Here is a 12,428-nt window from a genome sequence, read left to right on the forward strand (position 1 = left end):
CACTCCTCTCCATGACTTCTCGTGACTAGGATCTCTCTTAGCATGACGAGAATGGACATGAGAGCCACCTCTGGAATGATAATGACGAGATTAAACTGATAATCACGTTACAACACGTCGCTAAGTTGTGAGGTACAGTATATTCGGTGACAAGACACTGGTTAGAGCTAACGCCAAACCACTCTCCCCTTCCATTGGCTCTTCACAACTACCCATCGTAGCTATCCGCCACAACACAGAAAATAATTTGTTACCTCCCAAATGGCACCCTATTCCCTATATATAGTCAAAAGTAGTGCACTATTAAGAGAATAGGGTGCCATTTGGAACGCACTCAATGACGAATGGATGATGAACAGTCGAAGACAACAACCCGTCCTTTCAATTAATGTTGATGGTTTAATCACTGCAATCTCATCCCACTCTGTCTATAGGAAAAGAAGATGACAGAGATAGGGGAGGGCAGGGAGGAGAGGAGAAGGGCTGAATGAAAGGCGGGAAGGAGGCGGCGGCGTAGGGCTCTTATCTCTGCATCAGACTGTGACATGAAACAGCTGTTTCTGAGTGCGAGCCTTCCCTCCACCGTCTCATTAGAACAGCACCTGACAGAGAAAGAGAGACGCTAGAGAAGGACTGACTGTCACACACACACACACACACACACACACACACACACACACACACACACACACACACACACACACACACACACACACACACACACACACACACACACACCCCCCCACACACACACCCCCCCCCCTACAGAGATGTGGCGGTCAGTGACGATTAAGATGAGGGAGGATGATAATTTTTTTTCATGAGCATGACCTTATTTCTATTAGAGCATGTTGGATGACTGTCATTCATATTCCATTCACCCAGTTCAATGTAACGTCGATAGTTTAGGCTACTACATGATACTCAAATTTTTCCTATACCCATCATGACTTAGCCTATGAATTAAAGTTTACAATGTAGGTGCACAGGTCGAGAGAAAAATTTGAGCATTCAAGGTGACAGACAGTGACACATTCAATACCGCCTTGCACACACTTACCTGCATCTAGTTGATTTAGGGTGTAATCATTAGTCCAATAGTTGTAAATGAGTTTCAATTGGACAAATTCAGGTATGTTTATCCCCGTTTTGTTCCATTTAAGAAACGTTTAAGAAACAGAATCAGCGGAATGAATACACCCCTTATCACACGCAAACACAGTTCACTTTCATAGCAGCCACAAACAAACAGCATGAACATTTTCCTCGTTGTGTAATTCCTTCTCGCATCTACGTGCTCTCCTCCTCTCACCGATTCCCTTTGCTTGTGGACTTCGGTGCACAACATATCAGCTGTCTGTGACCAGGCAAAAAAAACTTTCCAAGCCAAACCTTCATATCATAACCGCTAACTGCTACGCACAGCCTACATTGTTGTCGCCATATTAGCTAACGTCAACATAGCTATTAGAACTAACACGTGTACAGTCAGCAAGCAGTTTAGCAGCTACCCTGGTGGCAATAAATTAATACAATCAAAAACTTACCTTGACTTGGAAGGGTTCCAGTGTTGGATAGCCATAGCCAACTAGCTATCATAGCATCCCTCTCTGTTTGAGCCGGGTGTTTGAGTAGGCTAAAGTAGCTAGCTGCATTCGCTAGCTAAGTGAAAGTGAAAACAATACAACTAAATATAGCTCTCTCGCTTCTCCTTCATTTTTAAAGAAATGTATTTGTTCAAAACTGTTCAACACTTTTCTTTATCTTTCTTTGAGTCAACTACTCACATTTTATGCACTGCAGTGCTAGCTAGTTGTAGCTTATGCTTTCAGTACTAGATTCATTCTCTGATACTTTGATTGGGTGGACAACATGTTAGTTCATGCTGCAAGAGCTCTGTCAGAAAAGAGGACGTACTCCGGAAGTTGTCATAGTTACTGTGTATGTCTATGGAAGGGGGTGAGAACCATGAGCCTCATAGGTTTTATATTGAAGTCAATGTACCCAGACGAGGATGGAAACTAACTGTTCTCCAGCTACACCATTGTGCTACCCTACAGAGTGCTGTTGAGACTACTGTAGACCTTTATTGTGTTTTGACTAATTATTTGGTGACGTGAATATATATTTAGTATAGTTTTATCTAAAAAGGATAACTTTGTCAATGTTTCACTATTTTTTTTAAATGAAAATCACTGAGGACGATGATTCTCCCCTTACTCCTCTGAGGAGCCTCTACTGCTCCAAAGGTGTTCTACAGGTCTGGAGTCACTGTCATTGCATAGGCCTCTCACTCACAGACATTATGCAGTGTACAGTACAGTACACACTCATACTGGCATGCTCACAGACACAGAGACACAGTAGCCTATACAGTAGCCTCTCTCTCTGCAGTCCCAGCAGGGTTTGGCAGTAGCTATGCCTGATGTCTGTACCACAGCGCAGTCACTCTTTGCCTCCTGTCCTCTCCTCTGTCTCCACACAGTATCGAGGACCAGGCTGACTAACAGGCTCCACAGGGCTGTGTAGCGCTGTGCTGTCAGGGTCCCCTGAACAGATGGAGGGCCACCTCTATGACAACACCTGGCAGAGCAGAGCACGTTGTCATGCCTGAGCTGTGGCAGACAGCAGCAGCTTCACATGCTCCACACCGTAATTTAGTCTGAGGGATGGACAGAGCCGAGGAGTGGGTGGTGAGGAGAGTTAGTGGTAGATAGTGAGAGCTGTTGTTTTTCAAAGGTGTTAAAAAAAAGCTAATTGGTGATACATAACTTAACATAACATAATTTAGGGTAGTTTTGAGGATGGTTTGCATGGTTTGAAAGTGATCTGGAAGCCGAAGGGACTGGGTGAATGGTGGAAATGTCTGGATATTGGATAACATTGATAGCTAATGCAGTTAGTATCAGAGTTAATATTCATTGTGTTTTGGTCACCTTTTAAGCATCTTGACCATCTGATTCTTAGTTATTCATGTTGTGTTCATTTATATTTAAAGCTAAACCTCTGCTTGTGTTAATTTGAGAAATGTACATATTCCCACTCAAGGTATAACAGAGTCAAATAGCTAGGTACTTTACTGCTTCAGTTCACCATGCTTTTGTCCCAAATGGAACCCTATTCCCTTTATAGCGCACTACCTTTGGCCATGGCCAATATGGCTCTGGTCAAACGAGTACACTATATAGGAAATAGGATGCCATTTGGGACGCAACCCATAACATCATAGAGCTGTGCCTTGCCAGCCCAGTGCAATACATGGAGGCTCTACAGTAATGAGCAGTAATGCCCTAACACCTTGATTAATCCTCTGTCTTAAACCATTAACATAATGCCATTTAAGTGGCTTTAATTTACCTTTCCTGATGAACCTAATGTCTCACTTCATTCTCTATCTCCCCTGGTTACCTCCTCTTCACTGAGCTCTGGCTGCATCCTGTCCTCCACTGTGTTGTGTATTTTCTCGTTAGCATCTGTTGGGCACCTGTCTAAGGTAATGCCTGTCCCCACACACCACAAGAGTGGCCGATGTACAGTCACCGAAGAAGGGAAAAGTAAAGCACTCTGAAAACAGGGAAGAGAATCCAATCTACCCTCCTCCACCCCTATCGATTCCATCAGCACTTACTTAATAACATATTTTATTGGCAACTTTGGCAGACAATAGTGCTATTGAGGACAACCACAAAGGGGCTTTGCGAGGCGAGCGTTTATCGTTTGATGGAATGTGGACTGGACACGGCAGCTGTGTGAGTGGATTAATGGAAGCCATGACAACGTGCTCTGCTCTGAAATTTCTGTCACCTTTCAACAAACGGCCAGTAACAACAGACCAATCAGGTGGAATCTGTGAGAAGTGGGTCTCCATTGTCTGGCTTTTAATTTCTACAGTCAGGGGCTTCGTCCTATTCATGTTGCCCTATGGGCCCTGGCCAAAAGTAATGCACTACATAAGGAATAGGTTGCAATTGGATCGCTCCCTAAGTGATGAAACCCATCAGGGTCTCGTAATGGCCTTTTAGGAGCTGAGCTGCATGTGAAGAGACAAGGGAGGGGAGGGCTTTTCATACAGAAATCATTACACAGTTCTGCCTTAGCATCAACAGGTAGATGCAGGAGATACAGGAGAAGAGACTCCTGTATCAAAGCCTTCTTCACCAAAGTAAAAGCAGCATCTGTATCAATATGTATAGATCAATCATCTACGTATAAAGCAGCTTTTCAATTAATAACATTGAAAACAATTAAAAACCTTAAAAGCCAGGCTAGATAAATTTCTTTGGATTACCTTTGGTGTAATCACTGCAGCTAGAGGAGAGGAAGCAGAAAACCAATATCAGAGATTGGATGGTGGGGGTGGTTCGCTTTCAACACAGCAGTGGTTCTTATTGAAGAAAAAATAAAGAAAAGTTACACTGAAATCAAAATTGTGTTCAGAAACTATTTGTCCTGTAAAGTTCAGTTCATCTCTCTCTCTCTCTCTCTCTCTCTCTCTCTCTCTCTCTCTCTCTCTCTCTCTCTCTCTCTCTCTCTCTCTCTCTCTCTCTCTCTCTCTCTCTCTCTCTCTCTCTCTCTCTCTCTCTCTCTCTCTCTCTCTCTCTCTCTCTCTCTCTCTCTCTCTCTCTCTCTCTCTCTCTCTCTCTCTCTCTCTCTCTCTCTCTCTCTCTCTCTCTCTCTCTCAACATGAATGAACTCATTATTTAAAGCAATTCAAAAGGCCTGTGGAGGGTTGCATGCAGCATGCTCAGAGCAAACGGTGCCCCCTGGTGCTCTCTCCTCCAGCCACTGACAGCACCGCCATCGCTACATAATCATATCAATGGGCCCCACTGTTCCAGGGCTGTCTAGACTGACCCAGGCGTCCCCCCTGACTGCATCTGCTCTCACTCTACAATGCAGAGTGGAGTCCTCCTCTCAGGCATACAGTACACTCCTGCATCAGTCCTCCAAACAGTCGCTGCTTGTAGTCGCTAATTTTATTTGTCACATGCACCGAATACAACAGTTGTAGACCGTACCGTGAAATGCTTACTTACCAACAATGCAGTTTTAAGAAAAAGAAGGGTTAAGAAAAATATTTACTAAATAAACTAAAGTAAAAAATAAAAGAGCAACAATAAAATAACGATAATGAGGCTATGTACAGGGGGTACAGGTACCATGTCAGTGGGTAGCCATTTGATTAGCTGTTCAGCAGTCTTATGGCTTGGGGGTAGAAGCTGTTAAGGAGCCTTTTGGACCTAGACTTGGCGCTCCGGTACCGCTTGCCGTGCGATAGCAGAGAGAACAGTCCATGACTTGGGTGGCAATTCTTAGGGCCTTCCTCTGACACCGCCTGGTATATTCACAAGCTGTAGAACTTTTTGAGGATCTACCTCTGTCCACCTACAATACACACATGGTTCAAAAAATGTTAACAAGAACTGAATCTTAGCTTTTCTGACCAGCTGGGTGTCACAGTACATTTAATAACCTTTATCTCTTCTAGCGAGAAGTAATGTCAGCAAGCCACTAGAGTTCACTTAACACATGGCAAACAAGCCAATTCCCCATTGAGGACAAAAAAGATCCCCTGCCCAGCAGTCTGCATATGTGTATATAGTGATTTTATAGCTGTCAGTGGCCATAAACTGTAACATATTAATTGAAGTAATAATTTGGGACCATTGCGTTTGACCCGTCATGAGTTAAGTTCTTGCTTACTCAGGTGTTGGTATTCTCTGTCACAATGAAAGCTGATGGAGAGGTCATCTGTGTGACAGTGGAACACAACAGAAATGCTGTTACATGAGAAAATGCCCGGCGGTTAGTGAGGAGGAAGGTGTGGATGTGGAGGAAAGGAAGGTATGGGTGTGGAGGGTGTGGATGTGTAGGAGAGGAGGGTGTGGAGGAGAGGAGGGTGTGGGTGTGGAGGAGAGGAGGGTGTGGAGGAGACGAGGGTGTGGGTGTGGAGGAGGGTGTGGGTGTGGAGGAGAGGAGGGTGTGGGTGTGGGGGAGAGGAGGGTGTGGGTGTGGAGGAGAGGAGGGTGTGGAGGAAAGGAAGGTATGGGTGTGGAGGGTGTGGATGTGTAGGAGAGGAGAGTGTGGGTGTGGAGGAGAGGAGGGTGTGGGTGTGGGGGAGAGGAGGGTGTGGGTGTGGAGGAGAGGAGGGTGTGGAGGAAAGGAAGGTATGGGTGTGGAGGGTGTGGATGTGTAAGGAGAGGAGGGTGTGGAGGAGAGGAGGGTGTGGAGGGTGTGGAGGAGAGGAGGGTGTGGAGGAAAGGAAGGCATGGGTGTGGAAGGTGTGGATGTGTAGGAGAGGAGGGTGTGGAGGAGAGGAGGGTGTGGGGGGTGTGGAGGAGAGGAGGGTGTGGATGTGTAGGAGAGGAGGGTGTGGAGGAGAGGAGGGTGTGTAGGAGAGGAGGGTGTGGAGGAAAGGAAGGTAGTGGTGTGGAGGGTGTGGATGTGTAGGAGAGGAGGGTGTGGAGGAGAGGAGGGTGTGGAGGGTGTGGAGGAGAGGAGGGTGTGGAGGAAAGGAAGGTATGGGTGTGGAGGTGTGGATGTGTAGGAGAGGAGGGTGTGGAGGAGAGGAGGGTGTGGGTGTGGAGGAGAGGAGGGTGTGGGTGTGGAGGAGAGGAGGGTGTGGGTGTGGAGGAGAGGAGGGTGTGGAGGAAAGGAAGGTATGGGTGTGGAGGGTGTGGATGTGGAGGAGAGGAGGGTGTGGAGGAAAGAAAGGTATGGGTGTGGAGGGTGTGGATGTGGAGGAGAGGAGGGTGTGGAGGAGAGAAGGGTGTGGAGGGTGTGGGGGAGAGGAGGGTGTGGAGGAAAGGAAGGTATGGGTGTGGAGGGTGTGGATGTGGATGAGAGGAGGGTGTGGTAGAGAGGAGGGTATGGGTGTGGAGGAGAGGAGGGTGTGGAGGAGAGGAGGGTGTGGGTGTGGAGGAGAGAAGGGTGTGGGTGTGGAGGAGAGAAGGGTGTGGGTGTGGAGGAGAGGAGGGTGTGGGTGTGGAGGAGAGGAGGGTGTGTATGGGGCCTCCTTTGCTGAATATGCACCAGCTCAATGGAGGGAACATTACAGTCTGACATTTAAATTTACTTCATTCTTATGTCGGCTGCAGCGTGTGACCTTTGCACACCTCCATCCATATATCGTTCCTAGGCAACGTCGGCACGACGACGGTTCTCCATCCCACATGCTCAGATGGATTCCCTCTTTTTTTTTAATAGGAGCTGTATCAACCAGAAGGAAGTCCATAGAGGGAATGACTGGAATCCTAATGATGTTCCTTCAGAATGCTGAGATTGCCCAGTATTCTAGTCAGTGGTCATGCCTGAGACTGTTCAGGTGTTTTATTATCTGGGGGACAGATGGTGACGCATGTCTATGTTGTTGTGACCATAGAAATCATATTAAATTACTCATTTGTTTTCTAATTCTTAATGTTTGTGACTGACAAGGGAAAAGCAGTGTGTTTGGAAAGAAGTCATAGGCCATGGCTCCCCAATAAATTCAAACTGCCTTGTCACAAGGTGATCTGATACAGTTAAAATGGAGGGTCAAGACGTTGAGGAACAACTGTAGAGGGTGTCAGTGAACAGTTTTTTACAAGAACACAATGGGAGAAAAAATGAATCCGTTATGAGAAATCTCACTCCAAAGATTAAATCAAATTCATATTCACAAGGTCCAATTAATGCATAGACAAACCTAGAAAAAAAACTGCACCTCATCAGAGACCGAAGGGAATATCAAAAGTAGCAAATAAAACCATGAGAAGAAGTTAGTCAGAGATTAGGACGGAGCTAGAAAGACAGATCCAAAGTGAAAGACAGAGATATATGGATCCTGCAGGACTCTCTGAAGACAGACACTGGTAGAGAGATTAGCAAGGATTTTGTATAGCCCGAGTCGACAGACAGCGTAGACTGACTGATTCCTAGGAGAGAGAAAGGAGCTAATACACTGTCCTGAGAGGACTGAAGGAGAGAAGTAAATCAGGGAGTTAAGGCAGCTAACATAGTAGGTCTGACAGAACCAAGCAGACAGACGTTGTATGGCTTAGCATGGTACAGTAGCTGGAGGCGGGCAGAAACACACACACACAATTCATGTTTAAGCAATCCGCTGAGAGCAGAACCGGAGGTAACCGGACCAACACGCTTATTAACAGTATGGAGAGAAGATACAGTATGTAAGATACAGTATGTAAGCGCTTCTGAAGAAGACAGGACTTGCGACAGGTTTTCAACACATGATGGGTTATAATCTAACTGTTTGATCATCATAAATTTAACTAACTAACGACACAGCCTCTGAGCTAACAGTTTGTTCAAGGAGGAGGGTTTTAGAGGAAGGGAGGTGCTTTGATGGTGAGTGGGTAATGAAGGGGAGGATGACAACAGAATGAAAGAAGCGAGGGAGGCCCCAGGGAAACTGGCCCCTCAGAGAAGAAGGCAGGCAGTCTTCAAGGGGAGGATGACAACAGAATGAGAGGATTGAGGGAGGCCCCAGGGGAACGGGCCCCTCAGAGAAGAAGGCAGGCAGTCTTCAAGGGGAGGATGACAACAGAATGAGAGGATTGAGGGAGGCCCCAGGGGAACGGGCCCCTCAGAGAAGAAGGCAGGCAGTCTTCAAGGGGAGGATGACAACAGAATGAGAGGATTGAGGGAGGCCCCAGGGGAACGGGCCCCTCAGAGAAGAAGGCAGGCAGTCTTCAAGGGAAGGATGACAACAGAATGAAAGAAGCGAGGGAGGCCCCAGGGGAACGGGCCCCTCAGAGAAGAAGACAGGCAGTCTTCAAGGGAAGGATGACAACAGAATGAAAGAAGCGAGGGAGGCCACAGGGGAACGGGCCCCTCAGAGAAGAAGGCAGGCAGTCTTCATAACAGCAAAGAAGACATGTGTGGCATTTATCAACAAGAGGAAATCCATGAGTCAACACTGTACACTATAGGCTTCCCCATTCCCAGACAAAAACTTAGGACAGTAAAGCTATAGTTAATATTAAAATAACACACCCAAATCAAACGAGGCAAATAGGACTAGACATTCTAGACAGAGTGGATTATGCCGCCCGGGTGACTTTTAGTTTAGGACAGGGACAGGAAATTAAAAGTCTAAGTGAAGTAATTAGAGAAGGTAGAGGAGGTCAGAGATATTCATCTTCCTGTATACCCTTGACCAATGAAAAGGTAATTGTCAAATTCTGTGGTAGGGATACCACTTCCTGAAGAACATCAACCAATAGTAGGTCTTAAAAAGTCTCACACAATATGAAAATCCGTTATGGGCTCCCAAGTGGCGCAGCGGTCTAAGGCACTGCATCTCAGCGTTAGAGGCATCACTACAGACCCTGGTTTGATTCCAGGCTGTATCACAATCAACCGTGATTGGGAGTCCCATCGGGCAATTGGCCCAGCGTTGTCTGGTTTAGGGTTTGGCCGGGGTAGGCCGTCATTATAAATAAGAATTTGTTCTTAACTAACTTGCCTCGTTAAATAAAAATAATATGAAACAAAAATAAGAATCCATTAGGAGACATGGCTCTGTGAATTGAAACAACATTTTGACGAAATGAAGAAAATATGCCGGAAATATACTGGTAAAGGAGAAAGAAATGAAGTATGACACCTGCGTTCACACGTTGGTCCACAAATATCCTTGTAATGTCAAATAATGTTTAACCATCTACATTTGATAAACCTGACTATCTGATTTCATTTGATACCATGTGCAATCAAGTATTATGCGTTTCGCTGACTAAGATCCAGAAATGGTCATGAAAAGTGAATGCAAAATGGAAGAGTATTTAATTACTTTGTAAAATGAATTATAACATTATACAAGGCATAAAGCTTAAGTTGCATAGCATTCACAATCTAGGCATACAAATCTTACAGTTACAAGCCAAAGCATGAAAAAAGAGATGCCTAATATGAAATGAGAATTGATCATACAACCGTTCTCCATGGTGATCATACAACCGTTCTCCATGGTGATCATACAACCGTTCTCCATGGTGATCATACAACCGTTCTCCATGGTGATCATACAACCGTACTCCATGGTGATCATACAACCGTTCTCCATGGTGATCATACAACCGTTCTCCATGGTGATCATACAACCGTTTTCCATGGTGATCATACAATCGTTCTCCATGGACAGGATAAGAGACCGAACAAAGGCACTTCATTCCATTTATAACACAAGGTGACACTTTCAAACCTAAACCTACCACCATTGACCCATCAAACGATACCAAGTTACAGTAACCTGATCAGCCAGGCCCAATCTCCACAGGATGTCACAGCAGCTAAAGGTCTAAAGGAGACATAATGCAAATAAGGCAGAGTTCCTAAAGACAATAAAGCACCTTTTAATAGAGTAGTTTAGAGTTCACCCTGTACTGACAAGTTACCACAGAGACCATACATCCATATAGATAGCATTAGAGTTCTCCTCAGGGGACAAGTTTCTGATAGATACCAAACATTGATGCAATAGCGTTATTCTAACACATATATATCTGAAACCTTGGGGGGGGGGGGGGGGGGGGGCGTACTGGCCCTTAAATCATTGTTCTTTGTGTTTTCCTCATGTTCCTGGGCCATTTGCCATGACAGAGAGCACATAAGTTAGGTACATAAGTTTGAGGCAGGGCCTGCATCCAGAAACACAGCACCTATGAAAATATAATATATCCTAACTATTGCCTACAACAGCAACCTTTCTCCAACAGGCCCTGACACAGAGCTAGCTTGTCAATGAGGCACACCTTGACCTCCCTGTGAAGATAAAGCAACAGCCAGAACATATACATCTGATATGTGTGCTTGGATAAACATTGGCTGTATTCCAGTTGTTTTATCTATCTGCGGAGGGAGGCTTGCCCCCCGGTTTCCAGTCCATATATTGACCTATCAGCATGGGGAGCCCCCTCCTCCCCTCGTAGGTGAAACACCCACCTACCAACTGCAGGCCAAAATAACAAAACCTAAATGACCAATATCAGCCTTAATCAACCATCCTGCATGACCTTGACATCCCATGTTATCAATATCACTGCAGATTTGGGTTTACATATTGTCAATGCTTTGCCAACTTTTTTTATTTATTTACCCACTATCATGTGCTTTTGTGAAGCAATGGAATCTTTGGTTTCACTTCAATTGACAGTGTTGGGGGTTCATGAAATCAACCATGTAAATAATTAAGTACGTTCTACTTACTTACATGGTTATTAATTAGCCTACTCTGTGCTTGCCAGGTTTCAGGATGATAGGCATATCCATTCAAGCTAAAACAGTTACCAAGTTATTTTCTTTTACTCAAGCAGTAAGCTTCCCAGAAGTGCCCTTCTGAATGTTCTCACGCGTAGTTGCTGTTTACCGTCTGCTCATCACTGAGTTGTGTCTCTACTGCCATCCAGTGGTGATGTGACCACCTGCAGCCTTATGTCTATATAGAACAGGCCCTTTACCTCCTTCAAGACCTACCCACAGGAGCCAACTCATATCAAGCTCTCTCAGTAATGTCATCATTCAGTTAGTAAAAAATGTTTGACTGTGTTTTATCATCACATACATTTCACTGCACCTATCCAGTGTGTTGTTTTACAGGATCAGCCATAGTAGTAAGGGACCCCTGGAGCAAATTAGGGTTACTGTAGGTGCCTTGCTCATGGGCACAGACAGAGTTGTCACCTTGTCGGCTCAGGTACTCAACCAGCAACCTTTCAGTTACTAACCCAACGCTCTAACACAGGGGTGTCAAACTCATGCAGGGCCATGGCTGCAGGTTTTTTTTTTTTTCCTTTCATTTAAAAACAGACAACCAGGTGAGGGGAGTTCCTTACTAATCAGTGACCTTAATTCATCAATCAAGTACAAGGGAGAAGCAAAAACCTGCAGACAGTAGGCCCTCCAGTTTGACAAATGTGCTCTAACCAATAGGCTAACTGCAGCCCCATGCAGAACCATGAAAGGTCACAATGCCATTGACCAGGGGTGGGCAACTCCAGTCCTTGAGGGCCTGATTGGTGTCACACATCCCTACCAAACACAGCTGATTAATCAAATTGCATTCTAAACTGAAGATCATGATTAGGTGATTATTGGAGTCAGGTGTGTTAGTTGGGGCAAAACTGTGACACCAATCCAAACCCCTCGAGGACTGGAATTGCCCACCCCTGCCATTGATACTGCTTAGGATTCAGGATTACTCACAAGGGAGCTATAACTCAGAGCGAAGTATATTTCTGTCATCATACAAGACAACTTTAGCAATGGAATGATTCAGCAGTTACTGTAAAGTTATGTGGTCATGACAGGCTCATTTCCAAATACATGTGTGGCTCAGTTAGTAGAGCATGGAGCTTGCAATGTGGGTGAGAGCGTCTGCTAAATGACTAAAACGTAAAAATAAAAACCATTCATTTCTCTTCACG

This window comes from Salvelinus namaycush, chromosome 12 (genome assembly GCF_016432855.1).
Source record: "Salvelinus namaycush isolate Seneca chromosome 12, SaNama_1.0, whole genome shotgun sequence".
NCBI classification, from domain to species: domain Eukaryota; kingdom Metazoa; phylum Chordata; class Actinopteri; order Salmoniformes; family Salmonidae; genus Salvelinus; species Salvelinus namaycush.